Raw genomic sequence first — 27,164 nt, forward strand, 5'->3', positions numbered from 1 at the left:
TTATTTTATTTTATTATGTATTTTTATTATGCATTTGTTATATGTATTTTGGAGGATATATTTATATGTTGATGGGTGTTATTTAGTGGTGTTTTTATTGAGTTTTGTATGTATGTGTGAATGTTTACGATCCCTTTGTTTTTTGTTTTTTATTTGGTATGTTGAATTGACAGATTTTATTTGGGTATTGTCTGTTATAATAAAGTATACACACCCATAACAAATATAAGTGCCCACTTCATTCGCGCGTACCTGGAATTGCATGTGAGCCTCAACATATACCCAAACGGCCACTCCCGCCCTATACGGACAAATAAACACATACATCCCCAAAAATGGGCGTAATCCCACTCACACCAATCATATGTATACAATTATACACACTAGAATAATACATAACTAACCCAAATATACAGAACATATTAAAAATCACCAACAAACCACCATCACAAATGAAACCTACACCAACATACAATGACAAAACTCCCCCCTCTATACCCAATTTACACCCACATAGCAATCCCAATATATTCATCCATACATGGACGCACGTGCGTGAAGCACATGCACACAATAAATACGTACAACCCCCCAATACACACTCATATACATACGTATCAAGCTCGACATCCACAGCAATACGCTTACACCCACTCACACCCAGATGGGTGAATTGCACAACCAGGGAACGCACACACACACGTGTGCGTATTTTGATTGTGCAACTCGCCCATATGCATGTATGCGGGCGCGATTACATTGTTGCACATATTGAGCCCAACTAGCATGCATATGTACATGTGAGGGGGTACACGTACATGCCGTGCGCGTGTACCCCCTGCATTTATACCCGTGCGTGAATATACACATGGAGACTACCACACAGGTACAAATGTGTATAGTAATGGGAGCCCCATCACTACACTCAATGTATACTCTCACCCATCCGCACGGATTGAAAGCGAATCTCCGGTGTATATGTTGAGGCTTATATGTAGCGCTGTGGAGTTGAACGTCGTTGAAATTGTGAATGAATGGGTGGAGTTGGGAATTGTAACCGGGTGGTGGGCTAGCGTTGCTTGGAATTGGGAATGAATAGTGTAGTAGTAAGGCAGGTATCGAGAATAGATATGGGTTACTGCAAGTTGTTTGTTAGAGCTGCTAAGATGAGCTAAAGCTCATAATTGTATATAATAATTTATTATGGTAGTTTTATTAAAGAATCCATTCATAATAAATTTTTTTTAAGTAGTGTTGGTTTGCCACGTGGATATAGTTTTTAGTTCCATTTATTCTATTTCTCCATTCATAATTTTAAATGACGTTTACTTTCCATGGCGCGTATTCTTTTTTACATAAGTTATATTTCTATGGTAACGTAATTTTGGTTTGGTTTTTTTAACGGCTAAGAATTTAAGTTCACTTCATAATTTGAAACTGACTTGTAAGTATGTATTTTATTTCTCCTTATGTCATATTGTTATTTTGATATTCTGGTTAATTACGATGTATTTAATGTTGTTTTTTATTGGAGTGTTTATGTATATGAGATTGTGTGTGAGTTTTTAGTTGTATAATTTATTTATCTGTATGAGTGTGGGTGTGTAAATATTGTTGTATATATCGAGTTTAGTGAGTATGTATATGCGTATATGTGAGGGAGTATATGTATCTGTTGTGTGTGTGTGTTTTGCGTGTGTGTGTGTTTGTGTGTGAATGTGTATATGGGTTTGTTATTTAGGTTTTGGGATGTATGTGTTAATTTGTCTGTGTGGGGAGGGAGTGGGTTTTTGGTGTATATTGAGGTTTATAAGTTAGTATAGGTATGTGTATAAGTCGTGGGTCTGTGGTTTACGTGTGTGTTTTTTGTGTGTGAATGTTTAGGTTAGGGGGATTGCTATATAGGTTTGTTATAGAGTTTAGCAAAGGGAGATTTTATCGTTATATGTTTTTAAGAGTTTTGGTTTATCATGGTTTTTTTAGGGAATTCGTGGTAATTTGTCTATTTTCGATGTTGGTTGTTTTATTACATTGTTTCATTCATAATTTTTGAGTGGTGTTCGTTTTGCCACGTGAATATTATTTTTAATTCCATTTATTCCATTTCTCCATTCATAATTTTAAAAGATGTTCGTTTCCAGAGCGGTTATACTTTTATACATATGTTAAGTTCCTTGGTAAAGTAATTTTGTTTGGTGTATATGTTGAGGCTTATATGTACTTGTGGGTGTGTGTGAGTGGGGTGGGTGTTTGTATTTGTTATGGGTGTGTGGTTTACGTGTGTGTATTTGTGTGTGAATGTATAGGTTAAAGGGATTGCTATATAAGTATGTTATAGTGTTTAGTAAAGGGAGGTTTTATCATTTATGTTTTGTGAGTTTTAGCTTATCATGGTAGTTTTATAAAAGAATCCATTCATAATTTTTGTGTTTATTTGTCTGTGTGGGGTTGAGTGGGTTTTTGGAGTATATGTTGAGGTTTATATGTATGTATAGGTATGTGTAAGTGGTGTGGGTATTAGTATATGTCGTGGGTGTGTGGTTTATGTGTGTGTATTTGTGTGTGAATGTTTAGGTTAGGGGGATTGCTATATAGGTATGTTATAGAGTTTAGTAAAGGGAGATTTTATCATTATATGTTTTTATGAGTTTTGGTTTATCATGGTAGGTTTGTTAAGGAATTCGTAGTAATTTGTGTCTATTTGCGATGTCTGTTGTTTTATTGCATTGTTTCATTCATATTTTTAAGTAGTGTTCGTTTTACCAAGTGAATATAATTTTTAATTCCATTTATTCCATTTCTCCGTTCATAATTTTAAGTGATGTCCGTTTTCTAGAGTGTGAATGTGGGTTGTATGTGTGTGTGTGTGGGAGTATGAATAAGTATTGTGTTGAAGTATTTAGCTATTTTATTTATAGTTGCCTAGACGTTTTTATGTGTATGTATAGGGATATATATATAGGGGTGTGATTTAGTGTATGTAGTTAGATATGGTTATATATAATTAGGTATATGTGTATGGGTGTATATATAGTTTATTATATTATTATTATATTTTTTTGTTTTGTTTTATATTTTATATTTTTTATTTTATATTTTATATTTTATATTTTATATTTAATTGTTGATAGGTTTATTTTAGTTTATATATTGTTTATATATTGATTATATATAGGTTATATATGGATTATATATTTATATTTTTTCATTCATACTTTAATTATTTTAAAATTATTATTTTTATATTCTAAAATATTGATATTTTAGATTGGAAGTCCACCTGAAGATTGTCGATCAAGACAAGAAACAATTGTAGTGGCGGTTTTTTTGACTATTTATTAAAATTTTATGTATTGATTAAGTCTTTCCTTGTTTGTTTTGTAAAATAGTGGTTTTGTCTCTAATAATATTTTATAATATTTTACTATAAAATTGGATTTAATCCTAAATCTGATTTTTTCCCTGTAAATTTGGATTTATTCCCTAATATTTATTATTATATATATATATATATATATATATACACACAGACCCACACACACGCACATGGTTTCAATCAACGGAACAGCCTGCTCACGAAGTGAACATTCAAGTGGCCGAGTACTCCACAGACACATGTACCCTTAACAACAGTTGTCAGGGTACAACTCATTTTTGCCAGTTGAGTGGACTGGAGCAACATGGAATAAAGTGTTCCGCTCAAGGACATAACACACTGCCAGGAAAGATAAACAGACTTTTGGTGTAAACCCGTCCACATCATGTTAGTGAGCTCCATATCTCAATAGAGGAGTCATGTCTCCTCAGACAGCAAAATACCCTGAGAGGAGTTTGGCCCCTTCCAATAGAACCCCACAGTTTCATATGTGATTTCTATGCAACACACTCCTCCCCAGCTTATCAGTTCTTCCAATCTGTGCAAGATTATTGCCCTCAACCTCTTGTCCTTTTATTACGTATTTCATTAATGTTTCCCTTGGTCGGTGGATCTCCATTATTTGTGTCTGTGTCACGTTAGAGGAGTTCCATTCCAAGTGTGAAACCTATGGCTGACATTGTGCTCCCAGCTGCACTTCCTGCCTTCATAAAGGTCCATACCGCATTGCTGTGTAGACCTTTATGGTAAAGCACATCGAGGACTGGCAGTAAATAAAAAATACAAACTGAATTTACTCAGGTACAAGATGTACCCCTAATTTAGGGCTAAATCTTGACACGAAGTTCTTTCCCATCATAGATTGAGCTTTGACCCATGTATAAGTCAAACCCTAGATTTTACAGCTAAAATCAAGCATAAAATAGAGACTTATATACACAAGTAAATACAGTGTATATGTATATATATATATACACACACACACACACACACACACCTATATAGACATCTTTTTATTTTATTTTTTTTTTTACTTGTTTCAGCCATTTGACTGCGGCCATGCTGGAGCACCGCCTTTAGTTGAGCAAATCGACCCCGGGACTTATTCTTTGTAAGCCAGTACTTATTCTATCGGTCTCTTTTGCCGAACCGCTAAGTGACAGGGACGTAAACACACCAGCATCGGTTGTCAAGCAAAGCTAGGGGGACAAACACATACACACACACACACACACATATATATATATATATATATATATATATATATATTATATATATATATATACACACAGACCCACACACACGCACATGGTTTCAATCAACGGAACAGCCTGCTCACGAAGTGAACATTCAAGTGGCCGAGTACTCCACAGACACATGTACCCTTAACAACAGTTGTCAGGGTACAACTCATTTTTGCCAGTTGAGTGGACTGGAGCAACATGGAATAAAGTGTTCCGCTCAAGGACATAACACACTGCCAGGAAAGATAAACAGACTTTTGGTGTAAACCCGTCCACATCATGTTAGTGAGCTCCATATCTCAATAGAGGAGTCAATGTCTCCTCAGACAGCAAAATACCCTGAGAGGAGTTTGGCCCCTTCCAATAGAACCCCACAGTTTCATTATGTGATTTCTATGCAACACACTCCTCCCCAGCTTATCAGTTCTTCCAATCTGTGCAAGATTATTGCCCTCAACCTCTTGTCCTTTTATTACGTATTTCATTAATGTTTCCCTTGGTCGGTGGATCTCCATTATTTGTGTCTGTGTCACGTTAGAGGAGTTCCATTCCAAGTGTGAAACCTATGGCTGACATTGTGCTCCCAGCTGCACTTCCTGCCTTCATAAAGGTCCATACCGCATTGCTGTGTAGACCTTTATGGTAAAGCACATCGAGGACTGGCAGTAAATAAAAAATACAAACTGAATTTACTCAGGTACAAGATGTACCCCTAATTTAGGGCTAAATCTTGACACAAAGTTCTTTCCCATCATAGATTGAGCTTTGACCCATGTATAAGTCAAACCCTAGATTTTACAGCTAAAATCAAGCATAAAATAGAGACTTATATACACAAGTAAATACAGTGTATATGTATATATATATATATACACACACACACACCACACACACACACCTATATAGACATCTTTTTATTTTTTTTTTTTTTACTTGTTTCAGCCATTTGACTGCGGCCATGCTGGAGCACCGCCTTTAGTTGAGCAAATCGACCCCGGGACTTATTCTTTGTAAGCCCAGTACTTATTCTATCGGTCTCTTTTGCCGAACCGCTAAGTGACAGGGACGTAAACACACCAGCATCGGTTGTCAAGCAAAGCTAGGGGGACAAACACATACACACACACACACACACATATATATATATATATATATATATATATATATATATATATATATATATATATATATACACACACACATATACGACAGGCTTCTTTCAGTTTTCGTCTACCAAATCCACTCACAAGGCATTGGTCGGCCCGGGGCTATAGCAGAAGACACTTGCTCAAGATGACACGCAGTGGGACTGAACCCGGAACCTTGTGGTTGGTAAGCAAGCTACTTACCACACAGCCACTCCTGCGCCTATATATAGGTATCAAATAAAAAAAACAAGAGAAGTTGGCAGTGAATGTCATTAGGGTTGATGCCCAAAGAAGAATGGAAATAATAAGGAGAATCAGATTTAGGAGATGGTTCTTTGGATATTAAGAGAAAAGTCCAGAAAAGGAAACTGGGATGAGAAGAAAATAAAAGGAATAAAAATAAAAGAAGAGAGTGGGTGGGGGGAAGACAGAAGACACAGGGGATAAGTCCACATATCTGATACTTTTTCTCAGACCCTCTGTGTGTGTGCATGCACGTGTGTGTGTGTGTGTGTATGTAAGTTTTTGAATCACTAATGCGACTACAGGCCTGTAATTTTAAAGGGGACAAGGCAACCAGATTAGTGCTGCTACCCATGACAAAATGCACCCAGGACACATTGTAATTCTGTGATAGAGAGGACAGCTGGTGCCGCTCCCCAGTTTACCAGTTTTCAGTCAAACTGTCCAACCCATGCCAGCATGAAAAAAGGACATTAAATGATGATGATGATAATGTACGTGTGTGTGTGTGTGTGTGTGTATGTATATATATGGAGCTGTGCGGGTGGCACGTAAAAAGCACCCACTACACTTACGGAGTGGTTGGCATTAGGAAGGGCATCCAGCCGTAGAAACACTGCCAGATCTGACTAGGCCTGATGAAGCCTTCTGGCTTCACAGACCCCAGTTGAACCGTCCAACCCATGCTAGCATGGAAAACGGACGCTAAACGATGATGATGATGATGATGATGTATACACATACACACACCGTTAATCACACATCCTTTTATCATGTCTATCACCCCTACCACTTTCATCCAACCCCTTTATCTCACACACCTCTCATACCCATGTCCCTTACAGCTCATCATTACTACCCCAGCTCTCTATCTCCTCTTGAGGTTCACATACGTATTGCAGCGGTCCTTCAGTTTTTCTAAGCCCTGTAAAAGAAGTCGGAAGGTCGGGCCTCCGACCAGGCCTTGCAGATGCAAGAGCAGGTTGACATGTTTAAGTATTGATATGTTTAACAATGGGTTCCATTGTTGACCAAACAGTGGACCACAGCTGGGAAATCAAAACAAAACTTGCTGCAGAAAGACCAGACCTGAGGTCACCCAGTACAATACAGGGAAATGGAAACCTCAGCAAAAACATTAAAGTGAAACCTCTAAAAGCCTGGTCTGGTCAGGAGCATTGCATGGGTGTAAAGTGCAGACCCTAAGGATGGTGGACACTGTGTGATTAAGGGGTGGGATTGAGATGACACACTAGAGGAGAGGGCTCAGTGGGGGAGGGTTACAGAACAAAGGATTCAATACTGGAGAAGATAAGAGTGGAACGGAAGTTGGTGGTGATGGTCAGAAAAAGTTACCAAGGTCCAGAATGTCTGTACCCACATCTGGATGGAAACAGGCCCACGACTGACTAAAGGAAAGAGGGAGTGATTACATCAAGGAGGGGACAGGAAGGATCCTGGTAGAATGTATGGGTGTGACAGGGGCCAGTGGTGTGTGTTAAGGAGTGTAGGTCATGTCTGAGAACCTCAGAATTCAGCTATGAAGGTGAGTATATTAAAAAAAAAAATATATATATATATATATATATACACACACACACACAAACGATTACATTACATATAAACAAAAATACATATCTATACACACATACAAATGTGTATGTGTATCCATACGCACACATATAAGAGTATATATATATATATATATATACACACACATATACAATTATAAATACATTTACATATATATCTATATATATACATACATTTATATATATATATTTGAATATAATTATATCTATGTACATATATAAGCTTTATACGCATGTCTATGTGTGTGTGTGTGTGGAGGCATGTGGCTTAGTGGTTAGAGCACTGTACACATGAACATAAGATTGCTGTTTCGATTCCTGGACCGGGAGATGCTATGAATTCTTGAGCAAAACACTTCATTTCCTCTTGTTCCAGTCTACTCAGCTGGCAAAAATGAGTGACCCCGTGACAGACTGGCATCCGGCCCAGTAGGGGGGAATATATACGACGCAGAATTCTGAGAAACCAGCCTTATTAGCCTATGGCTTGGGAAGGACCTCTGGCCCTATCGATATACGTATATGTTTGTGTGTGTATATATATATATACATCATCATCATCGTTTAACGTCCGTTTTCCATGCTGGCATGGGTTGGACAGTTTGACTGAGGACTGGCAAGGCAGATGGCTGCACAAGGCTCCAATCTGATCTGGTAGAGTTTCTTCAGCTGGATGCCTTTGACCGCGTGTGTACCGTTGCCGATTTTTTTCCCTCTGTCTTCCCTTCTCCTATGTTTCCGACGAAGAGCTTCACTCGAAACGTCAAACCCTCCTTCTTTCCTTCTTTCCTGAGCGTCCAATAATACTATATTTGTTCCACGTCCTCGCGTTGTGTTTTTTTTGTGCTTTCTTGTTTGGATTAACTTTTATATATATATGTATATATATATATATATATATATATATATATACACATATCAATAATTAAGGGTAAAATCAATTAGTTATTAATTAATTTCACCAAGTAGTGTTCAGTATGTAAAAGGACCATTCAAGGCGTATTCAAAATATTACTTTATATAATTAAGGGCTCAGTAAAATAATCTACTTTGCCACATACTGAAATTTTTAGAAATAGCAGCCAAAAGTTTCTTTAGCCATTATATATATATATATATATATATGTGTGTGTGTATTATATATGGGGGGGGGGGCTGAGAAGTTCCTGGCTTTGGGTACAAGGAGGATCAGTTAATTATGATTTTATTCAACATATTCCCCTTCTCAAATTCACACATTTATTGCAGAGGCCCCTCAGCTTTTCTAAGCCCTGTAAAAGAACTCAGAGGTTGGGCCCCCAACCAGACCTTTCGCAAAACCTTTAAAACCAGGAACTTTTCAGTACCCTCCTCGTGTGTGTATGTGTCTATATATATACATGTGTAGGTGTAACTATGTGGTAAGACGTTCCCAGCCACATGGTTCCGGGTTCAATCCCACTGCATGGCACCTTGCACGAGTGTCTTCTAATATAGCCTTGAGCTGACCAAAGATTTGTGAGTGAATTTAGTGCACGGAAACTGAAAGAAGCCCATCGTATGTGTGTATTTGTGTTTGTCCTCCCACCATCGCTTGACAACCGATGTTGGTGTGTTTACGTCCCCCGTAACTTAGCGGTTCGGCAAAACGAGACCGATAGGATGAGTACTAGGCTTACAAAGAATAAATCCGGGGGGGGGTCGATTTGTTCGACTTAAGGCGGTGCTCCAGCATGGCTGCAGTCAAATGACTGGAATAAGTAATAGAATAAAAGAATGTGTGCGCGCGCGTTTGTCCCCCACCCCTCGTACCAGCACTTGACAACCAGTATTTATGTATTTACCTCCCCCGTAACCAAGCAGTCTGTTGAAAGAAAACTGATAAAATAATTAGCAAGCTTTTTTTTAAAAAAAAAAAAACGTTTCTGGGATCGATTCATTTGAGTAAAAACTCTTTGAAAGCAGTGCTCCAGCATGGCCACAGTCTAATGCCTGAAACATTAAAAGATAAAAACTGCAAACATACATGCACGCGCGCACAACACATACATGTATATACGTATTTATGAATATGAGTATAATATATGTATATATAACTATATATATATGTACATGTGTGTGTGTGTGTGTATACAAATCTATTTTTTTCGGATTGGGTATAAAGTTAGATGTGTGACTCAGAGGCCAAGAGTCTCATACCTTGTATTTACAAATATATATATATATATATATCGTCATACTACATGTATATAACACATACATATACATAATATACACGCACACAAACACACACATATATATGTATATATACATATATGTATACACACTCACATACACACGGACATATAATATATACATGGGTAAATTACCTATACGTGTATACACACACATATATACATACACACACATATATATATATACATACATGTAGACATATACACATACATATATTATACTTACATGCTTTCACACACACATTGATACACAAACATGTATACACACATATATACATACACACACATATATACATAATATAAACATACACACAGACATATACTTACATATTTTCACACACATTCATACGTGTATACACACGCATATATACATACATGTAAACATACACACAGATATATTATACTTACATCACACACATGTATACATACATGTAAACATACACACATATATTATACTTACATATTTTCACACATTCATAAATGGATACACACACACACATGTATACACACACATATATACACACACACAGACATATTATACTTACATATTTTCACACACACATTCATACATGTATACACACACATATATGCATACATGTAAACATACACACAGACATATACTTACATATTTTCACACACACATTCATATATGTATACACACACATATATACACACACACAGACATATTATACTTACATATTTTCACACACACATTCATATATGTATACACACACATATATACATACATGTAAACATACACACAGATATATTATACTTACATGTTTTCACATAGACACACACAGAGAAATATATATACCAAGGCTTCCTTACAGTTTCGCTTAAGTCCAATCGAATGGCAACGACGATAAATGAAAGACCAGCAACAACAGTAACAACAACAATAATAATAATAATGATCCAGGGCGATTGGTGCGTTTCATTTTCATCCCAGGGGCCAATATATTTGGCTGTGGAGAAGGAGCGATCGGGCGATCTCTCTCGCTGGAAGCCGAAGAAGATTGCTCGACGTCTACCAAACTAGACCGGACCCTCTCGCCGTCGTCATAGTGGCAGACATAGCTGTTGTGGTGGGGGAGGGGAACAGCCGTTGTTGTTGTTGTGGCTGCTGCTGCTGCTGATTCTATTCTTTCAGCTCTACAACCGCAAAACCAGACCAGTCCAGACAAGAGGGAAGACCAGTGGAGGAGAGAGAGGTTACACTCGAGTTTGAAGAGACAGACACACGTACACCATATATAGAGAGAGAAATGCCCCCCCCTCACCTACACACACGTACACCGCCGCCGCCGCCGTTGCCGGGTCTTCCCTGACTGATGTTCTCTCTCTCTCTCTCTTTCTCTCTCTTTCTTTCTCTCTCTCGCTTCTGGCAAACGTCGTCGCATCATAAACATCAACATTATCTTCACATCAGCAGCTACTGAAATATCAGCTTCACCATTATTATTATTATTATTATTATTAATGATAATTATAATGAATGTTGTGGCAATGTGATTTACTGACACTTTCTCCTGTCAGCCTTACACTTCCATCTGATACACAGCCGTCTCCATTATTCACACACACACACACACACTACAAGCACACACACATACAGAAATATAAAACACGTACATATACACACACACACGGAAACAGACAAACACACACACACACACACTTCTACTTTACAGACAGGCACATGTTTACACGCAGAAAGATTAATCTGGAACGGCTTCACTTGCGATAAACTGTGTAGAAAGTATTCGATTAACCGACATTTATCCGTACAATTAACAAGCAAAAACTCCCCCAACAGTGTTGTAATTGCAGAAACAGAGTGAACAAGGGAAATAACTCAAATACTCGAATAAAATCGGAATTTTGTAACGAAATTGTTCGTGTTTGAATGGAGAGAGAGAGAGAGTATATGTATTAAAGAACCATCTGATATTGTGCCTAAATAAATGTCTGTTCGAGATGAAACATAAAGACTGGATTTTCCACAGATGATGCTCAGGCAACCAAAATATCAATGATCAAGTTTCAATCAATAGATACACGACTGATGTCCAGCCACTCTGTAGCAGTACCACGTGCACCGCGGAGTACAGGGAGTCCCAAAGATCAGCTTGGTCATCCCACTACATCCCTGGTATATTCAGAGTCACTTTGGCCACCTCGGTCACAGGCCCAGTGGTGGAAAAAAAGTCAGTGACGAATAGCAAAAGTGGGTTACTTGTCATAGACTTTCTTCAGCATAAGTCGAGAAGATCCGAATTTCTTCAAGGACGGATGTTCTCAACCACTTTTCTACGTATGGACCATTTGATTACCATTTCATTCCAGTGGACCTCCCACAGCCATTCGATGTATAGAAACTAGTTTTATACACACTTCTTTCAAAATTCTTGTTTTGTTTTTCATACGTTCACTTGTGTAGCTTGAACTACACCAGAGAAACAAACCTAGCTGTTTCTTGCAAATTTGGTAGACGGAAACTGAAAAGAAGCCCATAGATAGATATGCGTGTGTATGTATGTATGTATTTGTGTGTCTGTGTTCACATCTACAGCAAAACTTCTCCATGAGCCTTTAATATACTACGATAGATCCATAATTTACTATTTTACTTGCGTTGACCTCCCCCCACCCTCGGGTCATATGGATTCCCGGTTAAGAAACACCGATGTTAGACATTTCATTGTGGCAGTCACAGTAATCATATGGCGTTTGCAATATTGAAATATTGAGGCTGCTGGCTTCTGTTGCACGGAAGATGGAGCATGGAAAGAAGCAGTCTTTGGTTGTCTTTGCGGTTGCATCAACCTCACCACATATATTATCATCGTCATCGTTAACGTCCACTTCTCTGTGCTTGCATGGTCAGGCGGAATTTTATTGAAGTAGATTTTTCTATAGCCAGATGCACTTCTTATCGCCAACCTTCATCTGTTGTCAAGCAAAGTAATATCTTCTCAGGGCCAGACGTGTTTTTCATGGAAAACGAGAAACGAACAACCTCGCTTGTATGACGGTGATGGTCGTCTACTACCACCACACAAGGTCAATACAACGATACACACACACACATGTATACGACAAGCTTCTTCCATTTTTCGTCTACCAAATCCATTCACAAGTCTTTGGTCGGCCCGGGGTTACTGTAGAAGATACTAGCCCGAGGTGCCGTGCAGTGGGACAGAACCCAAAACCACAGGATTGCGAAGCAAGCTCCTTAACCACACAGCCACGTCTGCGGCTATTATGTGTGTGTTTCCTTGTCATGACATCGCACCCTATTTTATAATAAGCATCACTGCCATACACGCCATGCCGTTTTCAGTTTTCTGTGAGAACATGTCGAAACTGGGGTGGGGGACTATTACCTTCTTCAGAAAGTGAGGATTGGAGACTGGAAAAGCATCCCGCTGTAAAAGATTTACCTCAATGAATCTCTTCCAGTCCGTACAAGCAGAAATAGCATTAAAATAATTGTGTGTGTCTATGTTTGTCCCCCTAGCATTGCTTGACAACCGATGCTGGTGTGTTTATGTCCCCGTTACTTAGCGGTTCGGCAAAAGAGACCGATAGAATAAGTACTGGGCTTACAAAAAAAAAGAATAAGTCCCGGGGTCGAGTTGCTCGATTAAAGGCGGTGCTCCAGCATGGCCGCAGTCAAATGACTGAAACAAGTAAAAGAGTAAAGAGTATACATATATACAAGGTGAAGAGAGTTTTTCTCACGAACCCAGTTTCACGCCAGGGCGATCATCAGGTGAAACTAACAGAACTCGGTATTGGCGTGTTTACATATCTGCTGATGAGGTTGGTCTGGGAGTTGTGTCACACCAGTGGTTGTATCTTGTACCGGGTGGTACGGTATTTGAATTTTCGCGCAAGTAGGTGGCGGTGTGGGGAGAGGGGCTATTATTAATTTGTTTATGGAAAATTTAGTAGATTGATGGTGGATGTTTTAGTTTTATTTGTATACTTTCTGTTCATTTATTTACTTGAGTAAATTTTGGCATCTGTGTTTGAATGCCTTGGATATTCAATTTGAAACAAAAAAAGGGTGTATTTATGTACGGGGGTAGGCGGTGGTGTGTGTATGTGTGTATACATGGGTAGGTGGGTGCAGTCAGTTGGTTTGCTATTTTTCTAGATGAAACGTATGTATACGTGGTCAGAGGTTTTATGTATTTGTGTATTTCAGCAATATTTTCTTTGCGCGTGCGCGTGTCTGTCTGCATGTAAGGTCTTTCTCGGTTGATTGATTGGAGTAGGATTAGCTGACAAACATCACACACACACTCAACTGAAATACTCCGCACATACAGACACACAAGAGAAATTACTCAAGTAAAGAGATAAAAAATATATATAGGAGTTGGTTTGTGGTATGAAGTTCGCTTCCCAACCACACAGTTCTGGGTTCAGTCCCACTGCGTGGCACCTTGGACAAGTGTTTTCTACCATAGCCTCGGGCTGACCAAAGCCTTATGAGTAAATTTGGTAGACGGAAACTAAAAAGAAACCCATAGATAGATATGCGTGTGTATGTATGTATGTATTTGTGTGTCTGTGTTTCTCCCTCCACCATCGCCTGACAACCGATGCTGGTGTGTCTATGTCCCCGTAACTGAGCGGTTCGGCAAAAGGCAACCGATAGAATAAGTACTAGGCTTACAAAGAATAAATCCTGGGATCGATTAGTTCGACTAAAAGGCGGTGCTCCAGCATGGCCGCAGTCAAATGACTGAAACAAGTAAAAGAATAAAAGTATAACGGAATACAAACTAGGACGTCTGCCATCAACCCCCTCTGCTTACCACAAACAAATTCAGAACTCCCCACCCTACCTACAATCGCATGAAAATACAAACACCGTAACACTAGAACAACATACAGCGAATGGCATAACACAAGTACCAGGTCACCCCCAAATATCAATGGATATATATACATCACCAGTACCGAGTCTTGTTAGTCTCGCCTGATGATCGCAGTAGCATGAAACTGGAGTCACGAGACAAACCCTTTGCTTCACTTTCAATACGGTTTAGCACTCCTTTAGGGCGACGAGCTGACAGAAACGCCGGGCGAAATGCGTAGCCGTATTTCGTTTGCCGTTACGTTCTGAGTTCAAATTCCGCCGAGGTCGACTTTGCCTTTCATCCTTTCGGGGTCGATTAAATAAGTACCAGTTACGCACTAGGGTCGATATAATCGACTTAATCCGTTTGTCTGTCCTTGTTTGTCCTCTCTGTGTTTAGCCCCTTTTGGGTAGTAAAGAAATAGGTATTTCGTTTGCCGCTACGTTCTGAGTTCAAATTCCGCCGAGGTCGACTTTGCCTTTCATCCTTTCGGGGTCGATTAAAATAGTACCAGTTACGCACTGCGGTCGATATAATTGACTTAATCCGTTTGTCTGTTCTTGTTTGTCCCCTCTGTGTGTAAGCCCCTGTGGGTAGTAAAGAAATAAGAAACGTTTGCACGCCGGACGAAATGTTTAGCCGTATTTCGTCTGTCAAATTCCGCCGTCGTCCACTTTGTCTTTCATCCTTACGGAGTCGATAAATTAAGTACCAGTTGCGTACTGGAGTCGATCTAATCGACTGGCCCCTCCCACCAAATTTCGCGCCTTGTGCCTATGGTAGAAAAGAATTTAGCACTACCCATTCGCACGACATTAAGCAATGCACATATTTTTGTGTGTATATACTTACACGTATATACGTGTGTGTATGCTTACATGTATATACATGTATATGGAGACTCCATGGAGAGTTAAAGAGCAGGTGACTCAATTACTGATAATATCCCAACACAGGACTGAAACCACTCTGGAATTTCCTCACCACCACCTTTTCTGCCTCCAAACACATTGTATATGGAGACGATGCCGTTTAGATCTGTCGATGACAGGGTGGTGACCAGAATGTGTAGAAATATTCTGGAGAATAGAATAACGTATATACAGAATTTGCTCGACTAAAAACCTTAAGGTGGTGCCCCAGCATCGCCGCAATCTTATGTATATTATTATTATATATATATATATAATATATATAATATATAAAACTTGTCTTGTTTTCCATTTCCCTTCTTCGTTTGTTTACGTATTTCATGTTATTTGCACCGTTGGTGACGTCCTGTACCTATATATATTGAGTACCTTATTTACTGTGGTTAACCCGATCAACCCGGGACCTACATATATATATATATATATATATATATATTATATATATATATATATATATTATATCACACACACGCGCATGTTTTATAACTGTGTATATATAGATAGACATAGATAGATAGATAGACAGCTATATAATATACACAAATATATATATATATATATATAGACACATATGTAAATATGTGTATATATATATATATAGGCACATGTAAATATGTGTGTATATGTATATATATACATATATAAATATGTGTGTGTATATATATACATATATAAATATGTGTGTGTATATATATATATTTGTTTGTCTATGCCAGAAAAAAGGCTTTTTCGTTCGTCCTCTTGTGTTTGTTTTTGTACATGTATTTTAATTTTGCAGTCTTATTGTTACGTCTTGTTTGTGTTCGTACTCATTGTGCCCCGCTGCTTGAAATTTTATTTTAATTCTCTCGCAGGAAGGCCTATTGGATTAGTGTTCTGTTATGCCTTCGAAACATGCCTGACTCCTCTAGCGACAGCTGATGACGGGTGTTTTGTCCTTGTGTAACCTGTCCTGTATTTGGTTTTCGTTTTCCGTTTTCTTGTTTTTTGTTTTTTGGCTTTTTCTGTTTCTACGTCTTATGTGATGTCCTGTACTTCCGTATAATTATTTATATTGCATGTATATATACATGTAGATGTAGGTACGTACATATATGTTTGTATGTATGCATAATTTTTATTTATCTCCTTATTGTCTGACAGCGCCCCGCATCAGGTTCGTTCCGATTCGTCGTTTCGATCCACTTCTTGGTCCCCTTTTTTTATATTAATATTATTATATTGAAGATGCGGTACTCTCTCCCTTTGCTTTAACCCCTTCAATCTTTCTCCCTCCCCCTCCTCCTCTCTCTTCGCCGCGTGTCCCCCTCCTCCTTCCCTCTTCCTTGCCTATAAAACAAAATTCCTTTACACGTGGTTACCACTATTGAAAAGACTGCCTCCACGCGCTGCTACTACACTTTCGTCCTTGCCAGCAAAAAGGCTTCTTCGTTCGTCCCCTTGTGTGGTTAATTTCCTGTATAGTATTCTTGTTATTTTCTCGTTTTGTAACTAATTGTACTTTTTGTACATGTATTTTTATTTGTGCAGTTTTATTGTTTGTCTATGCCAGAAAAAAGGCTTTTTCGTTCGTCCTCTTGTGTTTGTTTTTGTACATGTATTTTAATTTTGCAGTCTTATTGTGTCTTTGTGTGTTCGTACTCATTGTGCCCCGCTGCTTGAAATTTTATTTTAATTCTCTCGCAGGAAGGCCTATTGGATTAGTGTTCTTTATGCCTTCGAAACATGCCTGACTCCTCTAGCGACAGCTGATGACGGGGGTTTTGTCCTTGTGTAACCTGTCCTGTATTGGTTTTCGTTTTCCGTTTTCTTGTTTTTTGTTTTTGGCTTTTTCTGTTTCTACGTCTTATTGTGATGTCCTGTACTTCCGTATAATTATTTTATATGCATGTATATATACATGTAGATGTAGGTACGTACATATATGTTGTATGTATGCATATATTTTATTTATCTCCTATATATATATATATATATACGTATATATATATATACGTATATAAATGTGTGTGTGTTGTGTGTGTATGTATATATACGTATGTGTGTGTATGCATATTTATACATCCATAAATGCATGAATGTATGTATTTCACGCGTCTACATACATCGCCATATAGATATGAATGAATGACGGGAGGAAGCGAGGGGTGGGGTGAGGTGGCGGCTATATTATATTTTCATTCATAACGCCAGCCGTCTGCTATCAACACCAACATTTTTCTCTGTTTATAATTGTTTTCGCTATTCCCAGCGTGAAACAACGATGGAGGCGCTGGTTGTGGTAGTGGTGGTGGGAGGAGAGAGGGGGGACGCGCGATATTGCTTTGCTTCCCCCTGCCCCCTCTCACTTCACTCCTCGCATACAATCAACCGTCCCCCCCCCTCGCCGTCGCTGTCGTCGTCTTCTATTCTTCCTCCTTCCTCCTCCTCCCTGTCCGCACGTTACCGCTACAACACCCTCCCCTTCCCAGCAGCAGCAGCAACCTCCATCGCCACCACCACCACTATAGTGACTGCCACCAATTACAGTTCCACGTCACCACCACCACCACCGCCACCGCAATCATCTTCTGCGCTACAACCACTACAATATCTGCTGCAGCTTCACCGCCGCCACCATCACGTTCCGCAGAAACGCACGCGCGCGCCAGAACCATCACCACCACTACTATCATAGTCATCATCATTATCATCATCATCAGCGACGTCTTCACCATCACCACCACCACCACCACCACCACCACCACTACCAAAATCACCCTCCCTTCACCACCGCCTTCGTCGCTATTACAACCACCTACCTCCACACCTCCGTCTCCCTCACCCTATTCATAATCCAACGAAGGCGCTTCAACGTGGTTGCTCGGCCTGCTAGAAACAACAGCCAAACCTCCCCCTGAACTCACGTCCTATTGTCTTGGAATACAAAAGGATGAATTAGATTTATCCGAATGTGCATTGCCTGTGCGTTTGGAGGAAGTAATGGTGGATGGTCACGGCATGATGAGATAGATCATAGGTCTGTTTGATTAGGGCTGACCTGGGGCGAAACGTATATAACAACACCTATTTCCAACATTACCACCACCACCAATACAACACAATCCTCGCCATTCTCACCGCCGCCCTCGTCAATATTCACACCATCCCCATCACCGCCATCACACCAATATAACAGTTTTTTGTTATCCTCTACCACTATTCTCACCAATATATATACATATATATATGCATATATATATATATGCATATAATATATATATACATATATATACATATATATATATATATATATATGCATATATATATATACATATATATATATGCATATATATATATATTATATACATATATATATACATATATATACATATATATATACATATATACATACATATATTTATATATATATATATATATGTGTGTGTGTGTGTGTGTGTGTGTATATATATATATACATATATATATATATACACGCACACACACAACGCACCAACTATATCACCACAACCTACCTACATCAATAAACCAATATTCCATCATCATCATCATCAACTTCTGCCGCCACAAATGCAACGCCATCTTTACCACCACCACCATCACCAATATACCAATATACGATAACGACACCGCCACCATCTCACCATCACCACCACCACCCCCATCACCAATAGTTTACTGTTTTTGCCACCACCCCCACCACAATCCTTCCCAATAAACACACCAACTCCGCCACCACCACCGTCTACCACCTCATATGACCATCCTCGTTCTCCTCCCCGCCACCATCCTTACCAATAAAAACCACCACCGTCTCCACCATCATCACCACTGTCATCATCGATATACCGATATCGAGTCGTTAGCACCGCCGCCGCCAATACAACACCATCTGCACCAGCACCACCACCACCACCATCGATATACCCATATTCCATCTTCACCATCACCGCCGCCGCCACTATAGCACCATCTCTGCCTCTACCGCCACCATCGCCACTGCCAAATATGACCATTCCTCGCCGTCCCCGCCATCATCTTTACCCATATAGCACCGTCTCCCCCACCACCATCCTCGCCGTCCCCACCGTCTGGTGTGGATTATTTGGGCGGTGCATGTCGGCAGAGAAGTTAACAATAAGGCTGACGGGTGCTGAATTAACTATTTCCCCTTGCCGCCGCCGCCTCCACCGCCACGTTTCCCTGTCCTACCCCAGACACTGCATCACCACCCAGGATAGGCCGGGGTGGGTGGCAGCGGGGTGGCGAGCGTCTATTATCTTTCCTTCTGTTTACATTTTCGATCAACGACCTCCCTCCATCCACCCCCACCTCGTTCATCCCTCATCCGCCGTCACCGCCGCCCCCCACTCAGTCGTTCACACCACCCCTCGTCACCCCCGTCTTCCTTCCTTCCTCTCCTCCCGCCCCCTTCTAACACATGTTCACACGTAGGGGGGAAGGGTGAGAGGCAATCATACACCTCCTTTTTACACATAAACCCCCGTCTTTCACACACCCATACACACACACAAATACACACATACAGACACACGTACACATACAGACGTTCAGCTTCAAGACTACACCGCTCAGCTTCCACGTTTACACACACACACACAGACGCGCACACATGCCCACACACGCACCCATCCACCTTCAACGCAAACACAAGAACGGTCTCCAGCATACACATCAACACATACGCACACTCTCCCACACACACACACTCGCAGCTAAACACACACACACACAAACACATAGAAGTGCTCTCATCCACACGCAAGACACACCAGCGCAAGCAAGCATCAAGACTTACGATGTCAATCTCACGCACACAGACAAGGGTGCAGAACATATGCACACACACACACACACATGCACACACACGCTCTCGCGCACACACACACACAGACATAAGAACATACATCTTACTACAGACGAAGCTGTTGACAAACCAAGATAAAACTCCAACGACCACACGCATTGAATTCATACAATCCCACTGATACATTTGCACACACGTTTTAATACACATACATACACACACAATATTATACATATATATATATATATATATATATATGTGTGTGTGTAAGACTAAAATATTCAGTTTTCACCTGAGAAACCCGGAGAACTCGGATCTCAACACCAGCGTCTCTTAAAGGAGTATAGCTCCCTGACACACACATTGATACTCACACACACACATACATACATACATACATACATACATACATACATACATATATATATATATATATATATATATATATATATGTGTGTGTGTGTGTGTGTGTATGTGTGTGTGAGTATATGTGTGTATGTGTATATATATATATATATATATATACACACACATATATGTATGTCTGTGTATTCTACTATAATCTTGGTAGATGGAAACTGAAAGAAGCTCATCGTGTATACATGCATACATGTGTGTGTGTGTGTGTGTGTGTCACTTGAAAACCAGTGTTGGTGTGTTTACGTCCCTGTAACTTAGAAGCTCACCAAAAGAGACTGACAGAAAGGTTAAACAAACAGAAATAAGTACTGGAGGAAAACTGCCCGAGGTGGCAGCCAAGGCTGGCTGCAGTCTGATGACCTAAGGGAGTAAAAGACAAAAGATATACACCAGGGATGGGCAACTTTTCGTCAGCTGGGGCCGGGGGCACATCGTAGTATTTCCAAGTGGGAGAGGGCTGTGTAATAAAACACATAGGCATGAAATATTACTTTCCCAATTTACACTGAATTTTTTGCAATTCTTAATTTTATTTGTCTTAGTATGAAATTAGTAACCAAGGAACTCGGTGAGGGACCACACAACAACATGTCGAGGGCCGCATGCAGCCCGTGGGCCATAGGTTTCCTATGCATGATATATACTCTAGCAAAAAGCATGACGTAATCTATTCTTTAGGTCAGTGCTTTTCAAACTTTTTGCTGGAGCGGAACCCCAAGGAAACATTCCACTGGCTCGAGGAACCCCTGCGCAATAATTTGATAGTCTTATGCACACATATCTGCACAGGAGAATTAAAAACTACTGCCGATTTTAGCATTTTTGTAACTTCTTGCAGAACCCCTGGACTGTACTGGCAGAACCCTAAGGTTCCGCGGAACCCTGGTTGAAAACCACTGCTTTAGGTTAATGGCAAACTCTTTATATTTATAACTCAACTTAAAAACAAACATCAATATCTCTCAACACCGTCATCGTCATTTAGTGTCCATATTCCATGCTCGTATGGATCGGACAGTTTCACAAGATTCAACAGGTCAAGGAACTATGTCAAACTCCAATGTCTATGTGGATATGGTTTCAATGGCTGGATGTCTTAATGCCAACCCCTTTACAGAGTGGACTGGTTCCAATGCTTATTCATGTCACTGGCTCTAGTAATGTCGGTGGAGGCGCAATGGCCCAGTGGTTAGGGCAGAGGACTGGCGGTCGTAGGATCGTGGTTTCGAATCCCAGACCGGGCATTGTGAGTGTTTATTGAGCGAAAACACTTAAAGCTCCACGAGGCTCCGGCAGGGATGGTGGTGATCCCTGCTGTACTCTTTCACCACAACTTTCTCTCACTCTTACTTCCTGTTTCTGTTGTACCTGTATTTCAAAGGGCCGGCCTTGTCACTCTCTGTGTCACGCTGAATATCCCTGAGAACTATGTTAAGTGTACACGTGTCTGTGGAGTGCTCAGCCACTTACACGTTAATTTCACGAGCAGGCTGTTCCGTTGATCGGATCAACCGGAACCCTTGTCGTCGTAATCGACGGAGTGCTTCCCAGTCTAGTAATGTCACCAAGTGGCTCACAAGATAAGACCCCTTGACATTCACTTAGTATTGAAGGGGTGCCAGGTGTTGGGAGAAAGGAGAATGATAGAGGGATGGGAGTAGGTAGGTGCCTTGCTGTGGAGGAGATACATGGCTACCCCAACTGAGGAAGGAGAACAAAAGATGGTAGTGATGAGATATTAAGACACACCCTTAATGTTTTAGCATTTAAATTAGCCATATCTGGTCCCAAATATTCTCCCTGTCTTATGTCCAAACTGGACAGATCTGGGCTCTCACACCTGTCTTACAATGTCATTCTAAAAATAAACAATCACATCAAAATCTTCAAGCTAAGAGATAATCCAGGATTAATTCACAGCAATGGGTATAAATAAGGATTGCATTTGACAGGGTAATATGAACGCTAAGGGGTCAGGGTACAAGAAGGAGAATGTAAGGTGGCAGGGGGAGAGGGGGAACAAATGAGGAGGATAGGGTGAGAGAGGGTCAGATACATTTAGAAGAGGGTGAGGTGAGTGACAGATGGTTGGAGGTTAGGAGGTGATGCAGCAAACCTACAAACAAGGGAAGGGCCCAGGGAAGAGGAGGTGGTAAGTGGCAGTACAAAGAGTTGGGGAATGCTCAGTTACAAGGGCGGAATCTGAGGTATGTAGGAGTGAATATACAGAGTGTGATGAACAGAAAAAAGAAGGGGGTGATGGCCCGGATATGAGATGGTGCTCAAAGTTGGTTTGAAATTAAGGTGGTGAGATGGCAGAATTGTTAGCATGCATGGCAACAATGCTTAGCGGCATTTTGTCCATTTTAACATTCTGAGTTCAAATTCCTCCAGGGTCGACTTTGCTTTTCATCCTTTTGGGGTGAATAAGATAAGGACCAGTTGAGCACTGGGTTCAATGTAATTGACTTATCCCCTCTCCCAAAATTGCTGGCCTTGTGCCAAAATCTGAAATCAATATTGCTTTTGGCACAAGGCCAGTAATTTTCGGTGGGTGGGGGATTATTTAAAAGCAAGATTGGTGTTCCAGAAAAAAAGTCAACAGTTGAAGGATAGAATCAACCAGGATGAAAGACCAGCTGTGATGAGAGATTTCCTCGTCGAATCTTTGATTAATTAACCACAGGGAAGAGGAAAAGGATGCCCTTTTGATCATGACAATGACCAGCTAAAGTCAACCCTCAAAACAGCTGGAATTAAAGGGGAAAATGTGAGAAACTAAAGTCCAGAAGGGTGCCAACTGATGTCCGTGTATCACCGTTGAAATTGACACTTTTTCAAGGCAGAGCATTTAAAAGGATTTAAGATACAAAAACAACAACCAAACACTTTACCAATGTCAACTTGTCATTTTGATCAGCCTGCTTTATGAGAAAATTTACCATCAACAACGTCAGCATGGAGGAACATGGTCAAGAGGACATTGAAATTATCAGATACAACATATATCATCATCATCATCATCATCATCATCATCGTTTAACGTCCGTTTTCCATGCTGGCATGGGTTGGACGGTTCGACTGAGGACTGGGAAGCCAGGAGGCTGTACCAGGACCCAATCTGATCTGGCAGTGTTTCTACAGCTGGATGCCCTTCCTACCACCAACCACTCAAAGAGTGTAGTGGGTGCTTTTTATGTACCACCAGCACAGGGGCCAGAGGAGCTGGCATCGGCCACAATCGGATGGTGCTTTTTACGTGCCACCAGCACAGAAGCCAGTCAAAGCGACACTGGCATCAGCCACGTTCAGATGGTGCTTTTTACATGCTACCGGCACGGGACTCACAACTACAATTTCCATTTGATTTGATTTTGATATTGCTGTTGATGTTGATGTACTTGACTCAGTAGGTCTCCTCAAGCACAGCATGTCACCCTACGACCTAAGGTACTTTTGAGTGGGCTGGTTATATGACACTGGTGTAGGTTATAGCTGTGGACCCACATTATTTGCTGGATCTTCTCAGTCACAGCATATTTCCAGAGGTCTTGGTCTTTTGTCATTGCCTCTGTGAGGCCCAACGTTCAAAGGTCATGCTTCACCACCTCACCCCATGTCTTCCTGTGTCTCCCTCTACCTCAGATTCCTTCCACTGTTTGGGAGTGGCACTTTTTCACTTTTCCATCCATAGTACATAACCATACCAACGCAAACATCTCTCCTGCACACCACATCTGATGCTTCTTATGTCTAACATTTCTCTCAGGGCCCTTACACTCTGTCGTGTGTGCACACTGACATTACACATCCAGCGGTTCATACTAGCTTAGCAATATATATATATAGTTACATTTAGACCTCTTATAAGGATTTTTTTTTATCCAAGATACACTGGTTTAATACATTGTATCTTGAAGAGATATTTCTTCAATGAATATATCATATAAAATATAAAATATCAAATATTATCATAAAGTTTGAAAGTGGAGAAATCTAATGGACACAAATTAATTTATTAATAAATTAACACATTCACCTATAATTGTTTCATTTCACAAGCAAAATTAAAACTGCAAAACATATATAAATACATAATCATGCATTTTAAAATACCTTGGGTGGAAAACCATGAGGGTGTGCAAAAGGACAATACTAGGTATACATTGTGATCCATTGGAATATTCAGAATATATATATATATAAATTAGAAAAAAACCACCTTAAATCAATTCAAAATGAACAAATGTATATATTTCGTTATTCTACCAAATATATACGTTTTTATTAATATTTTTTTTATTATTATTTTGCAATTTACTTAATCATCGGTATATTATTGTTATTTTAATTTTAATATTTCTATTATATGTAATTTTCTAGATGGTGTAATTTAATTGTTCATTTTGAATTGATATAAGGTGGGTTTTTCTAATTTTTTATATATATATTTTATATTTTGTGAAATTTGATTTAGTATTCTAAATTGAATTTTTCCTTGTAAGTTAGGAATAATATTCCCTCAAATAATAATTATATATATATATAGTTTACAGTTCCAGTATAGGCATGATCAACAAAAATGTGTTCCATTCAGTGAGAGATAAATATCATTTAATATACACATTTACAAAGAGAGAGCAATAGTTTCATGCTTTAAGATACCTTAAATTGACAGATTTATATAACCTGCCGCCATCTATCTCCAAGCAATCTTTCAGACTCAGTTCATAATGAAGAGAAAACATGAGGTAAAAAAAAAAAACAAGAACAAAAACAGAAGAAAAAAGTCCTTGAAGATACATGACATGTTGTACAACTTGCCAATTTAATGTATCTTAAAGCATGAAACTATCAATAGCTCATTATTTACATTAGACGGATATTTGTCCTCATCTTGTTTGTTGTTAACACAATGTTTCGGCTGATATACCCCTCCAGCCTTTATCAGGTGTCTTGGGGAAATTTCAAACCTGGGTTTTCATTCCTAAGGTATTTTTCGATGATATTATTATTATTATTATTATTATTATTATATTATTATTCAGGTCACGGCCTGGAATCGAACTCGGAATCTTGGAGTTAGTAGCCTGTGCCTCTTAACCACTATGCCATATGCCTGATGGAGGCTAGAGCCGAAATGTGTTAACAACAAACAAGATGAGGACAAATATCCGTCAAATTCCTCATCTCTTAAATATAGAACTCTACTATTAACAGCTGTTTAGTAATTGCATAGATTGATATATATATATGTATATATAAATAATAAATACTTATCTAGCAGTATGGTTCTAGTCTGTTACAAGACCAGAAGAGATGCAGCAGAAAGACAAAACTAGAGAAGGATCAACCTGTTGGAGCAGGTCATGAAAGTTATTGGAAGAATTATAGCAAAATTAACTCAGAACAGGACGAGTCTGGGCAAAATGTAGGAAAAGGTATCCAGTGATATCATCTTCCGATGGAGACAATTGTAAGAAACCTATTTAGGAATATTACTCTATATCCAGCATTTGTAAACATGGAGAAAGATTTCCATGGGTTCAGTCCAATCTGTTATTTAGTGGTCAACACAGAAGCTAGGGATAGAAGAATGGTCTGTGAGGGAAGAGCAAAGTATATACATCGTAGGTTCTCTCAAAGTGGGCCCTACCCCCCACCCCACCCCCAGTGGGCGTTGAGATGGTCCTCACTATTTCTGGCACCCGGCACATAAAAAGCACCCACTACACTCACGGAGTGGTTGGCATTAGGAAGGGCATCCAGCTGTAGAAACACTGCCAGATCTGACTGGCCTGGTGCAGCCTTCGGGCTTCCCAGACCCCAGTTGAACCGTCCAACCCATGCTAGCATGGAAAGCGGACGTTAAACGATGATGATGAATACACACCATAAATTGGTTTACAAATTGAACAGAGACAATGCAGTGTTTAAGAAACTCCTCAGATGCCAATGGAATCTTTTGAAGGTGACATGGTGAGATTGGAAAGCTGTTGGTTAGTGAAGAGACATTCAGAGACAGGCATTTGGGTGCCGCCTGTTTGGCATTGCTGTTACGGTTGTGACACTGACTTATTTGACATAGCAATGTTTCTTTTGTTCTCTTCTTGCTTCTTTCTTACTCGCTCCCCTGTTCCCCAGTTTGTGTGTGTGTGAGCCTATTTCCCTGTGTGTATAAGGAGAAGCAAAGTGTTTATGTCAGTCGTGTTCATGCATGAGTGTGTGTGTGTGTTTGCTGCCAATACTATAATGTACTGTTGCCTAAACAGGCGGATATTTAGTCAGCCG

At 39.7% G+C, this 27,164-nt stretch overlaps 1 protein-coding gene and 1 long non-coding RNA gene across 3 annotated transcripts in view; one reads left to right on the top strand and one right to left on the bottom strand.

The window, feature by feature from the left end:
* Positions 1 to 27,164, bottom strand: part of LOC115218829 (zinc finger protein 2 homolog) — a 72,687-nt gene that overhangs the window by 41,242 nt on the left and 4,281 nt on the right. Inside the window, exon 1 of one of the 2 annotated variants that reach the window (XM_029788771.2) lies at positions 10,648 to 10,911. The exons of the other annotated variant lie outside the window; for it this stretch is intronic. The gene's annotated coding sequence lies outside the window, so the exon portion shown is untranslated. Of the gene's footprint in view, positions 1 to 10,647; positions 10,912 to 27,164 lie in introns of those variants that run through there. 2 annotated transcript variants of the gene reach the window in all.
* Positions 1,523 to 22,836, top strand: LOC118766113. The gene is made up of 3 exons (XR_005002037.1): positions 1,523 to 1,533; positions 9,358 to 9,362; positions 22,617 to 22,836. It is a non-coding gene; the product is annotated as an uncharacterized LOC118766113 (long non-coding RNA).

The sequence above is a fragment of the Octopus sinensis genome, linkage group LG14, assembly GCF_006345805.1.
Source record: "Octopus sinensis linkage group LG14, ASM634580v1, whole genome shotgun sequence".
Taxonomy (NCBI): domain Eukaryota; kingdom Metazoa; phylum Mollusca; class Cephalopoda; order Octopoda; family Octopodidae; genus Octopus; species Octopus sinensis.